Below are 22288 nucleotides of genomic sequence, written 5' to 3' on the forward strand. Positions count from 1 at the left end.
AGAGAATCATTGATCAGCTGCCTCCTGCGCACCCCCTACTGGGGATCAAGCCCACAACCTGGGCATGTGCCCTTGACCAGAATCGAACCTGGGACCCTTCAGTCCACAGGCCGATGCTCTATCCACTAAGCAAAACTGGCTAGGGCTGTTGCTTTTCTTAAGAGGAAATATTTGGCCTTCTAAAATTGTGTTATCCATCATAGTTCTTTAACGGGAATCCCAGGGCTAGGGAAAGAGGGGCACTAGTAATTATTTTAGTATGTCAGCCAATTTTTAATGCTTCTAGTTGGTGAAAGAAGAATGGATAGGTAATCATGAGGAAAACAAATAAGGAATATAATTTCTAATGGAGCAAAAACAAAGTGTTACAGTGAAAAATATCAAAAGTAAAGCTAAAATTGGTATATTTATCCTAAGCAAATACACCAGAAGGGGGCATTTGAAAAAGTCCTAGTGGAAGTCTAACTGAGCCAGATGATCTGCTGTGAGCATATTTTGGCCTGATAGGTGCTGTCAAATAGTAAGAAAAGAGACTGATCCTTCTTCATATGTAAAATGAAAAAGTTGGACAATATACTCCTCAAGGTCTGAAGTTGTATGTATTAAGAAGAAATTAACACATTGGGTGATATTAGAGGTTTTTCTTCTCCATCTTTCTTGCATTATTATATGACTTCTGGAAAAGTTGGTAGTTTCCTGATAGTTTACAGCAGAGGCCTAAAGACATTTAAGTGGAGCCCAGGTAATATCTCTTCCAGTTGGGTTAGTCCAGCGGTTCTGAACGGGAGACAGTTTTGTCCTGCTGGCCTCAGCTGTCAGAGACATTTGATGATGTCTGTAGATATTTCTGGAGCCATGTGAAAGCAAGTTGACCTACTGATGTCGCATCAATTTCAAATACTTTGATAGGTATTTCCTCAAAACAAGGACTTTCTCCTACATGGCCATACAATAATGATCAAAATCAGGAAATTACATCAGTACATTATCATTCTAATTTGCAGACCCCATTCAAATTTTGCCAATTGCCAACACTTTCCTTTGTAACAAAGGGATCCAGGTTAGGATTTGTTGTATTTAGCTGTCACATCTCTTTACTCTCCTTCAGTCTAAGACAGTTTCTCAGTCTTTCCTTGATTTTATCACTTGGCACTTTTGAAGATGACAGACCAGTTTATGTTTTAGAATGTCTCTCAGGCCTGGCTCCTTTGATGTTTCCTCATGATTAGGTTAGGAGTTAAGCATCTTTGGCTGGAACACCACAGAAATGGTGCTGTATTCTCTGTCCTGGCATCCTTTCAGGTAGTGCTTCTTTCCATTTGTCCTATCACTGATGATGTTAGCTTTGATACTTTGTCCCATCAATAAATTAAATTAATTGATAAAGATGATGCCTCCACAGTCAAACCACTTACCTTCAAGAATTTTGTGGGAAGATACTTTGAAACTGTAAATATCTCATTGTTTGCAAACTTTCAGAGAATTCATTTAAATACTTTTTGGGTTGGAGATATCTTTATTCATTGGGCTATAATTCATAATTATCACTATTTATTTTTTATGTTCAACTTATCCCTGATTGGCTAGTGGGTGTCTAGTCAAGTTGTCTTTTGGATTCTTTTGACATGACCCTGTCCTTCATTGAGTACTTCCTTGCTTTCTGGGACATATGTTAAAGCCCCACCCCACAACATGATGGTATTTGGATGTTAGGCCTTTAGGAGGTAATTAAGCTTAGATGAGGTCATGAGGGTGGGGTCCTCATGGTGGGATTAATGCCCTTATAAGCAGAGACCGGAGCTTGAGTTTCTCTCTCTCTCTCTCTCTCTCTCTCTCTCTCTCTCTCTCTCTCTCTGCCATGTGAACTCCAGCCCCCCCTCTTTCTCTCTCTCTGCCATGTGAACTCCAGCCCCCCCCCTTTCTCTCTCTCTGCCATGTGAGAACACAACAACAACAATAACAACAACAACAACAACAGCAACAACAAATAGCTGTCTGAAAGCCAAGATGTGGGCTCTCAGATCATGGGATATCCCAGCCTGCAGAACTGAGAAATAAAATTCTGTTGTTTAAGCCACCCAGTGTATGGTATAGCAGCCTAAACAGACTAAGACACAGGCCCACATTACATGTTTCCCTGTCCCAGCCCAAGAACCCAGTGACTGTCCCCTAAGCTGTTCAGAACTCTAGACAACGGCGCTCTTGTTGCTCTCCTGGAATTCATGTCATGCTTTGGGCTTTTTGCCCCAAATTTGAAAATCTATCTCATTTCCACAGACTTCAACCTCTATATTCTAAATTAATGTGAACAGAAATCCACATGAACCTAATTAATGGCTTGTAATGCTTTAACAATGTGCTCACATTTCCTTGTAAATTTCCATCCTCGAGGCTCCATGATGCAACCATGAGTTTTGGCTCTAGCTCTTGGTAGTGTGCTTGTGTGGCAGCCTGGCAGGTACAGGCCTCAGGCTAGACTGCTCCCCTGGCCGCACACTGTACTGTGGAGCTATTCAGCCTGGCTTGGTACAGCGCCGGCCTTCGCGATGCCATGAAGGAGAACAAAAGGTGCCAGCTGAATTAAAAAATCTGAGTCCAGTTTCTCGTTTGTTCACTGCTGTTTCCAATTAGATATTTCATCTGGACTCCAAGGTGAAATACCCTTGGGGTGGTGGAGGGAGGCTGGAAGCATGCTCTCCTTTGGTATTCTTCCATGTCGTTTTTCTCCTGTGTTTCCTCTTGATCTGCTTAATTGCTTGCTGTAATATTGGTCTATGTTAAAAATAGTAGGAATTTTTTTAGACAGGAAGGGGGATGTCAAAAGCTAAGTAATTTTACCAGTTAGGAATTTATTGCCATTCATAGTAATTGTTTATTTTCTTTGTTTTTGTTATAATAAATAGGTATTTTAAAATATGCTTTAAGAAATCAAGGAAAACCACATGAGAGTAATTTTGGCTTTTGGGATTTTAATGAAAACAATTACTGAAAGCAATCTCCAAAGTCACTGGAGATTTCTTGGGTAGATTATATTTGTTACTAGTGGCCTGGTGCACAAAATTTATGCATGGGTAGGGTGGTGTCCCTCAGCTCAGCCTGCACCTTCTCCAATCTGGAACCCCTTGAAGGATGTCCTACAGCTGGTTTACCGGGATCGGGCCTAAACCAGCAGTCGGACATCCCTCTCACAATCCGGGACTGCTGGCTCCTAACTGCTCACCTGCCTGCCTGCCTGATTGCACCTTACCACTCTTCCTGCCAGTGTGTTCACCCCCAACTGCCCCCCCCTGCTGGCCTGCTCGCCCCCACCTACCCTCCCCACTGGCCTGCTCACCCCCAACTGCCCCCCCTGCTGCTTGCTCACTCCAAACTGCCCCCCCCCACTGTCCTGACCACCTCCAACTGATCCCCACTGATGGCCTGCTCGCCCCCACCTTCCCTCCCCACTGGCCTGCTCACCCCCAACTGCTCCCCTGCTGGCTTGCTAACTCCAAACTGCCCCCCCCCACTGTCCTGATCATCTCCAACTGACCCCCACTGATGGCCTGCTCGCCCCCAACTGGCCCCCCTGCTGGTCTTCTCACCTCCAACTGCCCGCCCCCCACCAGCCTGATCACTCACAACTGCCGTCCCATCCTGGCCTGATCACCCACAACTGTCCTCTCCTCTTGGCCTCTAACCGCCTCTACCTCGGCCCTGCCACCATGGCCTTATCCAGAAGAACATCCAGAAGGTGTCCTGGAAGGTCTCCCAGTCTAATTAGCATATTACCCTCTTATTAGTATAGATAGAGGCCTGGTGCATGGGTGCGGGCTGGCTGGTTTGCCCTGAATGGTGTCCCAGATCAGGGTGGGGGTTCCCTTGGGGTGTGGGGAGGACTGGGCGAGGGGCCTGTGGTGGTTAGCAGGCTGGCCATGCCTCCATGGGGTGAGGGTACCAGCTAGGGGCAGGCGTGGCCAGCCTGGGTGAGGGGCTGAGGGCTGTTTTCAAGCTGGCCACACCCCCTTCAGGGTGGGGGTTCCCACTGGGGTGCCTGGCCAGCCTGGGTGAGGGGCTGATGGCTGTTTGCAGGCTATCCACGCCCCCCAGCTACCCAGGCTCCCAGCCCCTCCTTTTTTATTTTTCCAGCACCTCCTTGAGCGGAGGACAGGGTGGGCTGGAAACCTGGGTTGCACCCAGTGACCCAGGTCCCCAGCCACTCCTTGAGTGGCAACCAGGGTGGGTGGGAAGCTTGGCTTCCTCCGTCACTGGGTGCAACACAAGCCTCCTGCTCGCTCCAGCTCTGTGGCCACCGCCATCTTTGTTGGGTTAATTTGCATACTCGCTCCTGATTGGCTGGTGGGTGTAGTGGAGGGATGGTCAATTTGCATGTTTCTCTTTTATTAGTGTAGATGATCAAGTGGAAGTCACGCCAAAGAACATTTTATCTGGCAGGATTTGTCACCAGTTGTTCCACAGGGCAACTTTTCTTCACATGGATTTTCTTGCTAACTTAAATCTCAGAATTGAGAGTGACAGTGGCAAAGTGACCCTAAAACAAAATGTGTGGCATCCAAAGATGGAGTGCTCAGGCCCTCCCGCTACGAGCCTGTCTGAGCTTCCAGCTTCCCAACCCAAATGCATGGTGTCCTGAAAACATGTTTTATTATAAGGTATCTTAACAGATTAGCTGACTTCATTTCAGTGATGGGCTAGGAATTGGTGCTGGGGGAAAGGGTGAATGGGCTAGTGGAGGGGAACAGAGGAGGATATGTGACCCACAGGGTGGGCCCTGCTTAGGTGAAGATAAGTGTGCCAGGTGCCTGGGCAAGGGATTCTGAATAGCATGAATTCACTGGGCACCTATAGAGAAGGAGGGACTGAGGATGGACTGGGACACAGAGCCAAGGATTAAACAGCCTTGCAGAGAAAGGATATCTTTAATGTGGCCACCAATAAAGTGTGATATTCCCTAAGAGCCAAGGATATTAGCAGTTTCCAGGGCACAGGCTACCTTGTAGCTGTGTTGCCTACAAAGGGGCCTTATAACATACGTCATCTCTCCTCCTGGCTGTTCACTTTTGTTATATTTGTGTGATGGTGTAGCTACAATTTAATTGTTATTTACCAGACATCATATAAACAGATGGTATATACTATCTCATTTAATCTACTTAACACTCTATGAGACAGGTATCATCACCCTTAAAGTAGCATATTTTAGGTGAAGAATCTGACCTTAGAGGGTGAAATGAAATAATTAGCTCAAATTAGTATAGCAGAGCCAGAATTTGACCCAGGTCTGGCAATTTCAACGGCCAACCTTTATTTCATAGAGGTAGTATTCTACAGCGCTTCCAACTATGGCCTTAACTATTGTTTTGTTGTTGTTTTTTTAAGGTCACAAAACAGGGTTATTGAAGACTTTGACGCTTTAGAAATTCTGGACTTAGACCCTAGCCTTATAAACACTATGTTCTAAGTAACTGAGCCAACCAATTACTTGTATTAGTTAACTTTTGCTATGTATAAACCCTGAAACATAGTGGCTAAAGAAAATGCCCCATTTAGTTAGTTCATGATTCTGTGTGTGCAAAAATTTGTTTGGGCTTGCTGGGCAGTCCTTGTGATGAGGACTAGGTTAAACTCCTCTTGGCTGGACTCTGTCACATGCCTGGGACCTCAACTTCAACTCTAGGGATGTTGACTCCGTGTCTGTCATTGCTCAGAAGGCTAGCTTGAGCCTGTCCACATGCGGCAGAAGGGTTTCAAGAGCACTAAGAGGAGCTTGAATGTACAAGCACCTTTTAAGTGTCTATTTGTGTCAATGTTCACTAATGTCCAATTGGTCAAAGCTAGTCACATGGACATCCCAGATTCAAAGAGTGGAGAAATAGAACTTCTCTGCCCAGAAGGATTTTCAACATTATTTTGCAAGGGCATCACAATGCACAGGTGTTACATTACATGGCTGTGGATGCAGGAGGGGAAGAATTTGTAATCATGTAAAAAACTTACCTCATTCTGCCCAGTTCTTTTAAAATTTTTGGTACTTTCCATGAAGGAAAATCAGACAAAAACTGAGGGTATGCCATAGAAAACATTCATCATCCCTGAATATTGAGTCACAAATATGAAGTCCTGTCTGGTTGGTCAAATTGTAAAAAAATGCTCCTCAGCCTTAAGCGAATGAAAAAGGTTAGAATTCCACAGTCATTACGCCTGCTTCTTTACAAATTTCATTTTTTTAATTGGCAGGGGAATTCTAAAAATTGTTTACAAGTCACATACACGTTTTCACAAATGGCTGTAGAAAGATATCTGGAGAATAAAATACCCTTTGTTCCAACATGCTCTAAAACCCTAAGAAGCCTGCTAATTGGAGCTTTGGATTTTCCACATGAAGATTCAAAAGCAGGTGATTATATAATTTAGAGAAGCCAACTCTTAAAAGAGAATAACAATGACATGTCCCTTCAGGAATAAAAGTTGTCATTAAATGTCATGGGATAAACAAATTACTATGAAAGATAACCTCTACCACATGAAAAAAAAAAAAAAAAAAAAGGGACTTCCCTCAAGATTTGGCACCTCTGACATTTGTTTGTGGTCACATGGCAGAAATGTTTTAGTGAAGTTCCCTTTCCTTCATAGTGTTCTTGATTTCTCCTGGGTCTGATTCTCTCTGCCTGAAAGTGCTAAACTATTTTATCTTACCAGGGAACTGAGAATCCGTTCACATTTTGGCAGGGGAGCTGAAGCAGAAGCTCCCTCATCTCTCTGCAGGGAGGTGGGGGGAGACTTTGTGACTGAGGGTGATGAACTCCCTCACAATCAATCCTTGTCAATGGGAGAGATTTTATTATGTGAAATAAAAGCCCATACTGGATGTATAGACAGTTTGAGGTCCGGCTGTGTTCCTGCATATATGTCTATGGAAAGCCACCAAAAGGGATTGCAGACAGTGAAGCAGAACATTTTTTTGACCTCAGCTCAGAAATGTGCCCCCACACAATGTTATATACACACACCACCATAGTCTCAAACTTGGCTTTTCCAATTGTTTCAACAACTGAATATGTATATTCTCCCCACTCCATCCCCTCCCCCCCACCCGTGGCAAAAGATAGGCAAATTGTTTTACGTTAAGCTCTGGGAATTGCTCTTTTGGCAAACATTGGCTTTGAAATGCAAGGCTCTTAAGTCAAATACATTCAATGGTCATGGCTTGAGATGATGTTGAATAATGCATTTGATATTCTCTTGTGGCTTTTGTGGTTCACATATTATTGGCTGTGGATTCATTTGCTAAATATCAGTTATCAAAGGCAAGTTTCCAGAAACTAATTTACCAAATTGTAGTCTCTAAATGGCAAATTTGCAGTGTGGTCAGTTTCTGAATTGAGTGGAATCCATGTTGCTGAGCTCATGGATTTCTTGGCTCATAACCTCCATTCCTACTATTGTGGCTGTTTTGTTTATGAGCCCATTGGCTAATAGCAGAGAGGGCTAAGGAAGGAAGCTAACCAATACCCAGAGAAAGCTGTCACCCAATCCACATAATTTTTGAGATTCTCCTCATTTGAGGTCATCCTTTGGAGAGCATCACATGAGACACAAATATCTTCACATTCTGTTTCCATTGTAGATATCCACATACTTCTTACTCAGACCTCCCTGTCACCAATTTTCCAATTGTGTTTCTTCCCAGTCCCTGACTTTTTAGCCAAACCATTTGCCACATAGTCCATGGTTTGCCTACTTTTAGATGACCAGATTCACTGCTCAAAATTCTGCCCACTGGGGGCAGTTTCTCCTTCTCCACAGTCCGGCAGAGCTGTCTGAGATGGGCTTGAAAGACAGCTACAGCTGTCCTCTTTAATGTGATGTCTAAAATTGGGCAGGACCATCTATCTGTAAACCAAGTCTGGATTTTTTTCTTCTTTATTTAGCTGGCCACAGAGAGTTTCATATGAGCCATGAATACAGGTTGAGAGAAAGAGGGAAAATAGTAAGAATAGGGCCTACGTAACTTAGGCCTTCTGTGCCTACTCTAGTTCAGTTTCATCTTCCATTTTATGATGGAGTACATGCTTAATTTTGTGTCCTGGTGGGATAGACCACACCCAGTTCACAATTGGCAGTTTAGGTCACATGATAACTTGGTGGCTCATGGTCATGTGACTAGTCTCCATTAAAGGCCAATTATAAGCCAAAAATACATTTGTGGGGAAAAAAATAGTAATTTGCAAAGAATGGAATGTTTTTGTTTTAATCCTTAAAGGTTTGTGCTGTATTTCCTTATAAGAGTCTGTCAAAGGCTTCATATAGCATCCTTGTCTGCCACTGATATTTCAAGCACCATCAAATCTGTTGGGTCATATAACTGAATCGGTGGAACAACTTTTATGAAAGTGAAACTGTTGTAGGTTCTTTTATACAGGGCCCCAGTCAAAAGTGGGAGTTTCCAGGCTCCTCAGTAAATGGATCAGAGTAGTTTGCCTAAGTGAAGCATATGTGGCCTCCCAAACAAAAAGAAGTCCACTAGAAACTATACCTTTTTCTTGGTGTTAGGAGGGGTCAGATGCAGTGTTTTTCATCCTGGAAGGGATTTCGCTGATGTGGCTGGCTCTTGAGATATTTTGGGATTTACTTCCCAGTCTCTGGCATGCAATTGTCTTGCTATTATGTGTAGAGTGGCCACAATATAAGCTAAGCAGGTCCACTCAGCACAATTTTATCAATGTAAAGGACTAACGTGATTCCATTGGAATGAAAAAGCAATCAGGTCCCTGCAGACTAGATTATGACATAGTGCTGAGAGCTGATAGAGCCCTAAGATAGGACATTGAAAATATTGTGCTGGCCATGCTAGATGAAAACTAATGACTTTTGATGCTCTTTACTAGCAGGTATGCAAAAATATAACATTTTCCAGATCAATAGTTACATAGCAGGTACCAGGAAATGAGGTGAACAGCAGCTGCAATTGCTTGATAATGTTTATGATAATTTACTGTCATTGTCTAAGATCCATGTGTCTTCTGCACAGACCAACTAAGTGAATATGGAATTTTGCTTAGTGAGCTTACATTAATCAGTTCTGCCTTGTCCAACTTTATATTCCACCTTGATTCTACACCTATAATATATATTATCATACATATTCCTCAAGCTTCTATAATATAAATTGACAAAGTCATGCAATTCTTTTGGTGTGTATTGCATTTCTACATGAATCATACTTTGAGTCTCATTCTTTGGGGCACATTGAGTTGTGAGTGTATTTATAGCTATAGAAGCCAAGGGAGGCAGTAAAAGGATCAGCAGGCCTGTGCAAGACAGCTACTCAGGGGAGGCCATTACGGTTTCTTCAGTCAACGAGAGACTATCTTAGGTAGGGATGACAAGAATGCTTCTAATGGCAAAGAAGGCTCAGCAAAATTTAGAACTTTAAGATTCAAGATATGCAACTTTATTGCAATGTCCCATATGTTCCCATCCCAATTTTCATTGTCCATTTCCTTCCCAATTAATGCTCTAATTTTAACAAAAGAGACAGTGTGACATCAGAAGTTCAGTTTGTGTTGTGAGTTAGCCATGTATAGATTTTACTTTGGGTTTGATGTTTAGAAAACTTGGCCCTAAACTAAGATTTTTATAGGGGTTACAACATAGATTGTAGGAGTTTCTTTTAGGGCAAACATAGATGTTTTCAGCTCCCTTATGTGAACCAGGAATTTAAAGAAAAACTTTCTTTCTTAAAGTTTTTAAACTTATTTGGAAACAACCAACGAATCCCTATGATACTCCTTATTTTTTTTTAATATATTTTATTGATTTTTTACAGAGAGGAAGGGAGAGGGATAGAGAGTTAGAAACATCGATGAGAGAGAAACATCAATCAGCTGCCTCCTGCACACCTCCTACTGGTGATGTGCCTGCAACCAAGGTACATGCCCTTGACCGGAATCGAACCTGGGACCCTTCAGTCTGCAGGCCGACGCTCCATCCACTGAGCCAAACCGGTTTCGGCAGATACTCCTTATTTTTATTGAAATGTATGGCAGCAAATAGGTGGTCATCCACAATCTTGCCTCTCTAGGCTCTTGACTACAGGTATTTTCAGATGATAATTTGTGTCTGTGGTGATCCTGGTGTAAACACACGTTCTGTACTGCCAATTGTATAAAAGTATAACACATATAATCATGTCCAGTCCGTGATACTTGTTAATGAAAATAAATGACTATGTTACTGGCTTATGTATGTACTCTACTGTACTTTTTATCATTATTTTAGAGTGTACTCTTTCTACTTACAGAAAAGTTTGCTGTAAAATTGTCTGCTGTGTTACACTGGCAGCAGCCTCATTCATCTCCGGTTTACCGTGTCTCTTGAGTGCATCATTTTTTCTTGTGCTTGATTTAATTGTGTTGTTTTATAAACATAGTATAGCCTACGTGCCCAGTGTTTAAAAAGTCTATAGAGTGTACAGTAATGCCCCAGGCCTTCACATTCACCCACCACTCACTCGCTGACTCACCCAGAGCAACGTCCAGTGCTGCACACTCCAGTCATAGTAAGTGCCCTATACAGGTGCGCCATTTTTAATCCTTTATACTGTAATTTTATTGTGTGTTTTCTATATGTAGATACACAATAGGTACCAAGGTATTAGAATTTCCTGCAGTATTCGGTACAGTAGCATGCTGTTTCTCCATTTTAAAATCTTCTTTATTATTGTTGTGTGGCCTAAATAGATTACTTATGTAAAGTACTTTGAAATCCTTCTTTGTTTGACTGAATTTGGTTAGGCATTAATTGGGCTGAGTAAGGGGAGGTCTCAGATTTAGAGCCCTCAAGAAAAGTGTGTGGTGTTGCAGTAAATGTGCAGGAAGATCCCAACAGTAATAAAGTGCACTAGTCATTGTGCTCTAGCCCCTTGATGGCCGCAGGAGTAACTTGGCCTCTGGGAGATGCAGAGAACAAAATGTCACATCTGTAATTTATAAGTTGATATGAACATTTGTAAAACAGTTTAGTTAATTACTATTATTACAGCATGACCCTTTTATCTCTTTGTGATTTGTGCATAAATATTAATTTTATTATAGAATGTTTTGGCAGAAACTTTATATTCTAATTCTTATAAAAATAAAAAATGCAATATTTTTCTATTTGAGCTACTGCTTTCTATTTCATTACATCCAAAATTTTTAAATATTGTGGAAGGCTGAACCAACTTTATAATAAAAAATAAGAAAAATTAAATAAAGTTTAAAATCTGGAATATTATTTTATATTCAGATTTCAAAGAATGCCTTGGGTCTATATTTTAAGAAAAGTCTGAATTCTAATTTTGAGTTCAATTTAATTCAGGCAGGCAAATTTAAAAGAAAAAGGGTGTAGAACTAATTTTTTACTTACTGTGAAGGAAGGAAAAACAATGAGGGGAGAGGGCCGTTGATCTGATGATAACAGGCTAAGAGATCATAGAGAAAAATTAACTTCATAAAGAGAAAGTGAGAGAAATCCTGCCAGTTCTTGTTTTGCAATTTCCCTTTCATCTGTCCTTTCTCTCCAATTGCTCTGTTTTCGTCCATGCTGAAATGTCTACTGCTTCGATCTTGCATCACAGTAAGAAATTTAGAGTTTTGCTACCTCTAATTCTTTCTGAAAAACCTACCATTAATACAATTCCAACATGAAAAACTCCCAGTAGCTTCTTTTTGTCCATAAAGCAAATTCAAATTTGATATGACCAGTTCTGTCCAATTTTATCTCTCATGATCCCCAATGTTAAACTATTTCTCTAGCCAGGCCTGGGCACCCCCATCCCTTTGAATATGCTATTATACTCCTGGCCTTCTTCATATGGATTGATTGTCCAAATCTGTCCCTATCTTGATCTCCCTCTTCTCTGAGCAATTTGGCATGCGTTTGTATATAATCTTATGCTGGAACCAGAACTAGTTGTTAGTTGTTATTTTTTGTTTTGATTTTCTACTCGGGGGAAGGTGTCATGTTTTACATATCTCATTGTCACAGTGCTCAGCACAGCATATTTACCCTGAGTCTGGGGTAGAGAACTGGACTGAGCTCTGGGGTGTCCTTGTGGCTGCCTGGAAGCACTCCCAGGAGGCCTAGCAAGGGAGGAGGTTTACAAAACACAGGCTCCCTGGGACTTATGCTCAAGGTTGAATGAATCCCAAGGGCAGAGTTCTATGAACTGGGGAAAATGAACAGATGGAGATTTCAAGAGATACCTCTCAGTCTTCACTAGTTCTAGTTTAGAAGTGCCATACATATTTTGGGAAGAAGTTGATAGAAATAAAGAAATGAAGAAACTCGGAAGGAAGGAAGGAAGGAAGGAAGGAAGGAAGGAAGGAAGGAAGGAAGGAAGGAAGAAAGGAAGGAAGGAAGGTAGGCCAGATGTATGTTGTATGTTTGGCTAAGGAAACCCTGAGAGTTTTGTGAAAATTGTCTTTTTTTAAAAAAAAAAAACACCAGAATTCCTTTAGATAAGTCTACACTGAATTCAAACTATGAATCTATCAAGGAACTGTGGTCAAGCAGGCATCACCCCTGCTTACACTGAACACCCATTCAAAAGATCATTCTGACATTTATATTAGGCCTGAGAAGTTGAATTAATTACTGAATTAATTTATGTCCTGTCCTAAAGCATTTAAGGCATCTTTAAAAAAATTTATTAAATATAGCAAATTAACATATTGTAATCAATTAGAAAAATAAAGTAAGGAGGAAAAAAAGAGGTAAAGCCCTCTCTATAAACTACCAAAGAAGTTTTCTGTGTCTCCTTCTTATCCTTTAACTGTGTGAATAGCCCTTGTTTCTCATTATCCCCCCTCAAGGCATCAGTGCAACCTAGTTACCTTTCAAATGATTGAAAAAGCATGCCTACTTCAGGTCTTATTTTGTTAGTCAATACATTCTGTTCATTAGATTCCACAAATAAGTGAGATCAAATATTTGTCTTTCTCAGATTGGCTTATTTCACATAGCATAATATTTTCCAAGTCCATCTATGCTGTCCCAAAGGGTAGGAGATCCCTCTTTTTTATAGCTGCATAGTATTTTATTGTGTAAATGTCCCACAGCTTTTTCATCCACTCATCTACTGATGGACACTTAGGCTGTTTCCAAATCTTAGCTATTGTAATGGAACAGACTGACATACCTGATGTAGGGTTGGGGGTATGAGAAGAAATAAACCAAAGAACTTATATACTTACGAGAGGCCCGTTGCATGATATTCGTGCAAGAATAGGCTCCTGGCTTCACTCCCAGCTGCCCGGGAGCCAGCAAGTCCCTGCTCCCTGGCCACCTGGGAGCTGGCATGTCCCCGCTTCCGGGCTGCCCAGAGCCGGCAAGTCCTCGCTTCTGTCTGGAGCACCACTCCAGTAGCTCCCTCTGCCGCCCCCCTTCCCCTCATAGCAGGCTTCACACCGCTCTGTGCCTGCATATGCAAATTAACCTCCATCTTTGTTGGGTTAATTTGCATACTCATTCTGATTGGCTGTGGGCATAGTGGAGTGATGGTTAATTTGCATGTTTCTCTTTTATTAAGTAAGACTAGAGGCCTGGAGCACAAAATACGTGTGTGGGTATGGTCCCTAGGCCTGGCCTGCGATCAGGGCCATCTTTCCCAGCTGCCTGCAGCCAGCCCCATCTCCCGCTGCCACCCACCCCGGTTCCCCTTTCGCCATCAGGTGATTGGTGCCTGACAGCCTGGGGAAGGGACGGAGAGGTTGGCTGCTCCCACCTGCTTGCTGGCCCCACCCCGGCCATGAGTTGCCCTCTGTGTGTGGGGAAACCTGTGGGGTGGGGGCCTTGGCCTGGCATTGTCTGCATCTCCCGTCACCCACCCCTGGTTCCCTGTTCACCATCAGGCAATTGGAGCCTGCTGGCCAGGGAAAGGAACCAAGAGGTGGTTAGTGCACCTCATAGTGATTGGTCCAGAGGTTGTTCTGGTCATTCTGCCATTAGGGTCAATTTGCATATTACCCTTTTATTATATAGGATAGTCATAGCCCATGGATAATGAAGATATGGGGGTGGCTGGGTAGGGGTTGGGAAGAGGGGGGTCAAAGGGGAAAAGCGGAGATATCTGTAATATTATAAACAATAAAAAGTATATTAAAAAAAAAAGAAAAAGCATGCCTGCAAGGGCATTTCCCTTCAATGGCATGTTTCTCCAGGTTATGATCAGTGAAACCTTTAGCAGTTGGGCTGCCTGCCATCTTGTATCAGTAGCCATCGATGCCCTAAATACTACTCAGAGAGTCTTTGTCAGGCCAGCCCTACAACTCTAATACCACCTGTATCAGTTTCATCTTCTGAGAAGCACCCAAAGACAGGGTTAAACATCCAAGATTTACTGAGGAAGTGCCTGTGGAGGGTGAGGAGGAGCCAGTAGGCATAGGCAGGGAGAACCTCCAGACTCTCATGCAGGGTCTGACACCTGTGGGAGAGAGGGAGAAGAAAGGCGGGTTAGATAGGAGGAGTCTCAGGCCATGGCGCTGTTTTAAGAAAGTTTGTCCAAGCTAAAGGGGAGGCCAGGAGCCAAAGCTGACCATTAGAGGAGTCTTCCATCTGCTGTAGCCTGAGCCTCTATTTGTACCGTCACCATGCAGACTGGGGGCAGGAACGCAGTGCTGGATCCAGAGGAGTGGCAGTGGGGAATGTCAGTCAATGGTGCCTACCCCAGCAGTGTATTGATTTCCAAGGCCCCCACAGGTGGTAAGGTCTGGCTTATGGGGTATGTCATCTCTGGCCTAAAGCCTCTTATATTTGAATCTTAGGTGACCATTGAACAGTCAGGATCATGAAAGTTTTTGTGTTGTTACAAATAGGTTAATGTTACCTTTTATAACCTGGCTAATTATGACATTAAATGATAATGTCAAGTATGTCTGCGTTTTGCCAACAAATTATCTTGGATGAGATGTGAGCCTTTTTAGAGCTCAACACACCTCCAAGATCTGAAGCTTGGTGAGTAGCAGGATGGGCCATATGCAAAGTCAAGACCTAGGGGTGGGGATGTTAGGCACTGATGAGGGAATGTGAACAGTGAAGGTCAGAGAACATCGGTAGAAATATAGTATACAGGGTGAAGCAAAAGTAGGGTTACAGTTATCAGTATGGGAAGAGTTTATTCTTGTATTATTATTTATTAATTGTTGTATTCTTTCCCATGTGAACAACTGTAAACCTACATTTGCTCTACCCTGTATATATGAAACTGACTTTTAAAATAGGAAATTATAGAAATGCAGTGAACATATCAGACACCATTAAATTTGTAAAACAATTTCCTTTTCTGTTTGGCTCTGTAAGAAGTCATAATCAGGTTTCCGTGACATTAATAGGTAGCCTAACTTTTCTGCCTTTGAAGCTCCTTCATTATAATTACATTATTCTTCATTATAATTGCATTAATTCCAATTTTAAGTAAATTGACAAATTAAAAATCTACTAGAGGAATGTTAATAACATAGTGTCCTCCCCCAAATAGTTACATATTTCTGAGTTCTGCTATTAGAGCCAGTATTTTCCCAGAAATAAACATTTTCTGTGAATGAAGATTTTTTTGTGTCACACAATGGGAGCTCCCACTGAAGATTCAGGATCAGCAATGAGGATGCTCATGGTTTCTTTACTTTATTCTTGTGTCGATATGAAGTTGCAAGGACATTTAGAGGGTTTCAAAGACAGAAGAGAGAAAAGTAAATTAATGGAAATCCTCTAAAGTTGTGAATAAAAACACTGTGCATTATGTGATAGAAAAATAGCAAGTTGTTTTAATTTTAAAACACAGCTTTGAAGCTTGAAGAAGTTAAAGATTGGAAAATGAAAGGATAGCTCCCTTTCATTTTAAAATGAGTTAAGAAATGAACTCTAGAGAATGAAAAAGAAAAGCAAGGTTATCATAAACTTCAGAAATAAGGGAGGTGAAATGAAAACTCCAGGCAAACCCTGCAGCTGAATAGTAAGGAATAGGAACGCTGCCCCCACCTGAAAGTCAATGTTGAACTTAGAGAACTGGACACAGAAACAGGATGCCCTTCAGCGAACCTGGCCCAATATGAGGATCGAGCAATCTAAAGGTGGCTGATTATTCAACCTGGGGTCAGTGTCATCTGAAGCAAGTTATATGTCAGAAGTGTTGTGATCTCTATTTTACAAATAAATCAAATATGTTGAATAGTGGGATAAGAGCACTGCTTTTCTTTCCCGGTAATGGTGATTACAGGAAGTGACTTATGCCCACATTCACATCTGCTGTCAATTTATGGGATGGCCGTAAGGTCAGTGAGAGCTCTGAGGCTTTGAGGCTCTGGGACACAACTTCATTCTCTTATGGGAAGAGGACTGACCATAGACGGAACTTAGCTTCCTTGATGATGTACCTATCAGGGTACAAATCCTTTGGGGAAGAAGCATGCATATTCATCTTTCTCTTTCCCTCTTCTGACTCCTGATTCAGTACTATGTACAGAGTAAATAATTGTTTCATATCTTTTGGGAAAAAGTTGGAGAAATCATACAGAAAAATCTAGTCTAATCTTGTGTTGCAAATGAGGCATATGAGTGGTTTGTTGTTGAGTAACTTGCCCACCATCATATGGTCAGCCCTAGAAGCTTTAGTGAAGAGTAGGTTTCATTTATAAAATAAATGAAGGTGGGAGCTTTGGTTGAACTAAGGAGACTTTTTATTATTGTATGCTATCTATATTAAATATTTCTATGCCTACAGGACCTTTAATAAGCAAATAAAGTAGGTGTTGACATGAAAGTCTTATATTTAAAGCCAAGAAGAGCTTTCATGCCATTTTAGCAATCTCTAGTAGAAAAATTTATTACCAAAGGGAAATCTCACTGAATCAATAATGAGAAGCACAAATAAAAGATATATTTTTCTAATAATTTATTTTATTAAAATCAATTCAAGATGTGAAAACTTTATTTGAGCTTATATTGTCTACTTCAACTTGCCTAGAATTAGATTTGATATCCAAGTGTATTAATTTATGTTTGTTAATTATTAGAACTTAATGAAATTCTTCTGAAATAATATTAGAATTTCTCATTTTGAAGTATGTCTTTTTCAGGCCTGCTTTATTTTTTTATCTCTCAAGGAGTGAACTAATCCTTTAAATCATTTTTTTCTGTCTATGGATAAATACTTGTTACTAATAAAAGTTATTTTTTTCTAGACAATGTGTCCAAACTCACACACACACACACACACACACACACTCACATATATATATATATATATATATATATATATATATATATATATAAAATTATAAAGTCATATTACATAGTAGGTGAATATAAGAGAACATGGAAAGGGAGCCATCATTTATGTCTACTAAGCATGTATATGTTTACATTTATACATACTATGTTCCATTCTCTGTCCTAGGTTCTTTATATACATAACTTAATTTACTCTTTATAACAATCATTTTTGTTTGTGTGATTATCTCCATTTTATAGATGAAGAAATCGGAGCCGAGATAAGTTAAATACGTGGCTTAAAATCACATGTCTAGGGAGTGACAGAGCCCTTATTAAAAAGCTTTTCTGTTTCTTTCATTCATATACCTTTCACTAGGCCAGAAAATATAGATGAGAACTGAAAAGAGGCATAAGGAGATAAAAATGAGGACTCTAAAAAGCATGTTCTGATACCAAGCTTATTCCCTTTAAAATATCTGACTTTCAACTTCTTACACTCTACAATAACTTTTTCTTCTTTTCCTATTTATTTTCCCTTCTCTCCAGTGATCTCATTATCGTTTTCCTGTCACTATGGGTTCATTAGAACAGCTGACATAGACAAGAAAAAAACAGGATCTAAGGGTAATTAGGTCCTCATTCATCAAAGACAAGTTCAGAGAAAAATAGACACGATGAAATGAGTATCACACATTATGGAGAAAGCTTAGCAGCTGTCATCATGGTAAAAGGGATGGTTGAGTGGAGGTGGGGGGTTGGAAAATTATATTTACGTGCATAGCCACACATGGCAAACGATTTACATTTTTGTTTTCATTGGATGGGCCATTGGGAAAAAAAAAGAAATTGGTTGTGCTCTATCGATTTTGATGCCAGATCAGATTAGATGGTATCACTAACAGGAAGATAAAGCCCCTTCAAGGTCTACAAGCTCCTTGTCAGTAACATACTGATTTTTAATATGTTCTCTTACCAGTAAGTTATCATGCTTCAAAATATGGGAGAAATTGAATGACACCCTGTTAGAGTCTGAAAGGTGAAGGATAAAGTTGAACAGAAGATATGAGGCCATACAGGATGATATGCTATAGTTTGCAAGGATGTCAATGAAATCTAAATGTAGATGGGAGGGCGTGTTGTACGATGGCGAGGGGTCTCTGCACTCACACTGCCACTTATACTTGTGCCATTGTGTGGGGAATGACCTTGGGAATGTTGCTTAACCTCTCTGGCGGCAATTCCTCATATTAAATGGGGGTAAATAATAATTATTGTGATAATCAAATGAGCGAACTCATGTTAAGCCTTAAGACAATGCCAGGTATATAATACATCCTTGATAAATATTAGCCAATTTTTATTAATATCAGAAGGAAGTAGCCCAGTGGGGGGGGGGGGGGAAAGGCTCTAGCCATTCCCTAAGAAATTAATAAGCAGGGTGAAGGCTTTCACTAGAGCTGCTGAATTTGCAGTCCTGTTTTATTTTCCCCCTCCAGAGTCACTGCATAGATTGAGAAAATAGAGGGATCTAAACAGCTGGAGCTGGTGGCTCAGTATATTAAGCCTACTGGTCCTTTTGAATGTGTCTACTTCAGTGGTTTATTTGAAAAAATGAAATTACTACAATTGACTGAAGGTAAATTGCTTTTCAAAGTAATATCTGCTTACTGCGATAGTCAAAACAAACCTTGTCACTTTGGGAGTATTTTTAGTACTTAGGGGTGGTTATTAAAGCACACACATACTCCCCCTCCCCACCCCGCCGCCCCACCACCACACGTACTCCTTTTACAATGCCCTGAAGAAGGGTAATTGGATTAGATTGTAATTGTAAATTCTTCTCAAGGGAGATATTGATACTGGTCAAACCTTCTAATAAAATTAAATTTTTATTTGTATTCCTATGGCCATTATTTATGGGACTTTTGGCACTATCACATTAATCAATCACTGTTCAAAGACCCACTTTGTCATTAGCAGCTGCCATCCATATACACTGCTTTTGGCTGCATACTGAGAAGGGAGAAAAATCTTTTAGCAAGTTTGGTAAAGAAAATTTAAAGGAATATTACTTGGGCTTTTGCAGGCAGGAAACAACTTAAATATGATTTTTAAGAAATTGAGATGATTGATCTTTGAGGATTGTTGCCTGGATTTGCCTCTGTCTACTCCAAGACAGCAACAACAGGATACTCTATGGATAACTTAGTTTACTGGTCCATTTTTCATTGAGTATTGCTTATGGCACATATTTTGATGTGCAACTTTTGTGTGTCTGAAAATATTTTGTGCATTTGTAATAAAAACTTATGCATATGAAGAGAAGGAAGAAAGAGAATTTGATTGGAATTAAGAAGCCAGCCACTTCCACCAGGCCTCCCGCTACCTCCCATCCCAGCCATCACCATCCTCGGCTAGGATTACTATAATAGTTGGGACTCTTGGCCCTTCTTCTACGCTGCTGCTATTTCCAATACAGCTCCCTGTAAAAATAGATCATGTCACTCCTCTGCTCTAAACCTCCCATGTACCTTACAGTATAACTCAAGCACATATCAATTGGGCCCCTGCAGGCTCTGACTTCTTCTCCAACCTCTCATCCCTCATTCTCCACTTCCAGCTGCACTGGCTCTGTTGCTATTTCTGTTCTCTGCAGCACCATTCCCACTGATATCCACATGCTTACTCTCTCACATCCTTCAAGTCTTTATTTAAGTGCCACCTGAGCAAAAAACCTTTCCTGACCACCCTGTATACAATACCAAATCTGAATTCCAGCATGCTTTACCTCCTTAACTGAGGGTTATATTTCACCATAGCAACTGTTACCATATGTCTCAGTCTATGAATGTTCATTTATTTCTTGACTCTTTTCAGCTAGAATGTAAATACCCTGCTGGCAAGGACTGTGTTTTATTCACTATCTTGTTCTCAATAATTAGAATAGTGCTTCGTCAACAGTAGGCACTAAATATTTTTTTTTTAAAAATGAAGAGTGGAAGCCTACTTGTTCCTAATCCTAGAAGATAGAATGATTTCCTCTACAGCAGTGGTTCTCAACCTGTGGGTCGTGACCCACAGGTTGAGAACCGCTAGCAGGGTCACCTAAGGCCACCGGAAAACACAGATATTTACATTATGATTCATAACAGTAGCAAAATTACAGTTATGAAGTAGCAACGAAAATAATTTTATGGTTAGGGGTCATTACAACATGAGGAATGATATTAAAGGGTCGAGGCATTAGAAAGGTTGAGAACCACTGGTCTAGAGCATAGGTGTGCAATGCTTAATCTTCCTCCCTCCCTCCCTCCCTCCCTCCCTCCCTCCCTCCCTCCCTCCCTCCCTCCCTCCCTCCCCCCTCCCTCCCTCCCTCCCTCCCTCCCTCCCTCCCTCCCTCCCTCCCTTCCTTCCTTCCTTCCTTCCTTCCTTCCTTCCTTCCTTCCTTCCTTTCTTCCTTCCTTCCTTTCTGGCAAGCTGGATTTGTCCTGAATAAGTGCTTTTCAATGATCATTCCAGTAGAGGTCCTGACAGTGAAGGGTGATATCATAGTATATACTAAAAATTTTTAAATTGCATATATTCTATGACTCAGTATCTCACAGTCTTGGAAACTTCTATGGAAAATGCTAGGAGGCAGGCAGGAGGATTTTCACTGTAATATTGTTTGTCAATCGATGACTAAAGAAATATTAGAATTAAAACACTGTGAAGATTTATTTTATATTTCTTTTTTCCCATTACATTTGTTATGTTTTATTTATATATTTTATCTATGTTTATTTTTAATTATGCATTTTATTTATTTTTATTGATATACTTCTTCATATAACATTTTTATTTATTAAATATTTATTTTTATTTACACTTTATATTATTTTCATGTTTCTATTTATACTAGAGGCCAGGTGCATGAGTGCACCGGTGGGGTCTCTCGGCCTGGCCTGCGGGGATTGGGCTGAAACCGGCTCTCCAACATCCCCGGAGGGTTCCCGGATTGCAAGAGGGCAGTTCTCAGGTGATGCACCCTGGAATCGGAATCCCTCTTCTCTGGTTCCGTGTGTGTCACCCGAGAACCGCTGCTGCCAAGTCACTGCAGCTTGGCAGCTCCTGCTTTGAGTGTCTGCCCCCTGGTGGTCAGTGCATGTCATAGCTACTGGTTGGATGGTTGGATGGTCAGACGGTTACTTAGGCTTTTATATATATATACTAGAAGCCCGTTGCAGGAAGATTCCTGCAATAGGGCTTCCTGTAGCGGTCTGCTTCCCTCCCTTCTCCGCCACCTCGCTCGCTTGCTTGTTTCTCCGCAGCTTCGCTCCCTTCTGCAGCACTTGGCTTCCTTCTACGCTGTCTTCAGTCTTCGCTCTGTGCCTGGATATGCAAATTAACCGCCATCTTGGTTGGGTTAATTTGCATACACGCTCCTGATTGGCTTGTGGGCGTGGCTTGTGGGCATGGCTTGTGGGCGTAGCAGAGGTATGGTCAATTTGCATGTTTCTATTTTATTAGATAGGATATACTAGTGACCCAGTGCACAAAATTCGTGCAGTGGGGGGGTTTCCCTCAGCATAGCCTGCACCCTCTCCAATCGCAATCTGGAACTGGTGGCTCCTAACCGCTCACCTGCCTGCCTGCCTGATTGCCCTTAACCCCTCTGCCTGCCTGCCTGATCGCCCTCACCTTAGGTTCTGCCTTTGCAGTTCACCCAGAGTAGGTTCTGATTGGTTGGTTTCTATGCCAGTCAGCATCAGAAGCTCTGTCTCCTAGGCAGCCATTGGCTCCTTGCAATTCACCTAGATTTGGTTCTGATTGGTTGGTTTCTATGCCATTTGGCGTCTCCAGGCCTATCTCCGGGCCTGATCAAAGAGGTGGGGCTGATCAGCAGTCCTTGTGGAGGCCCGGAGAGAAAGAGAGGCATGACTGCTGGCGAAGCCTGGAGAGAAAGAGAGAGGCAAGGACTGATCAACAGGTGCCATGGAGGCTGCAGACCAGACCCTGCCTCTCTCTCTGGGCCTCTCTCCGGGCCTGATCCGCA

The sequence above is a fragment of the Plecotus auritus genome (genome assembly GCF_963455305.1).
Source record: "Plecotus auritus genome assembly, chromosome: 6".
In the NCBI taxonomy this organism is placed as follows: Eukaryota; Metazoa; Chordata; class Mammalia; order Chiroptera; family Vespertilionidae; genus Plecotus; species Plecotus auritus.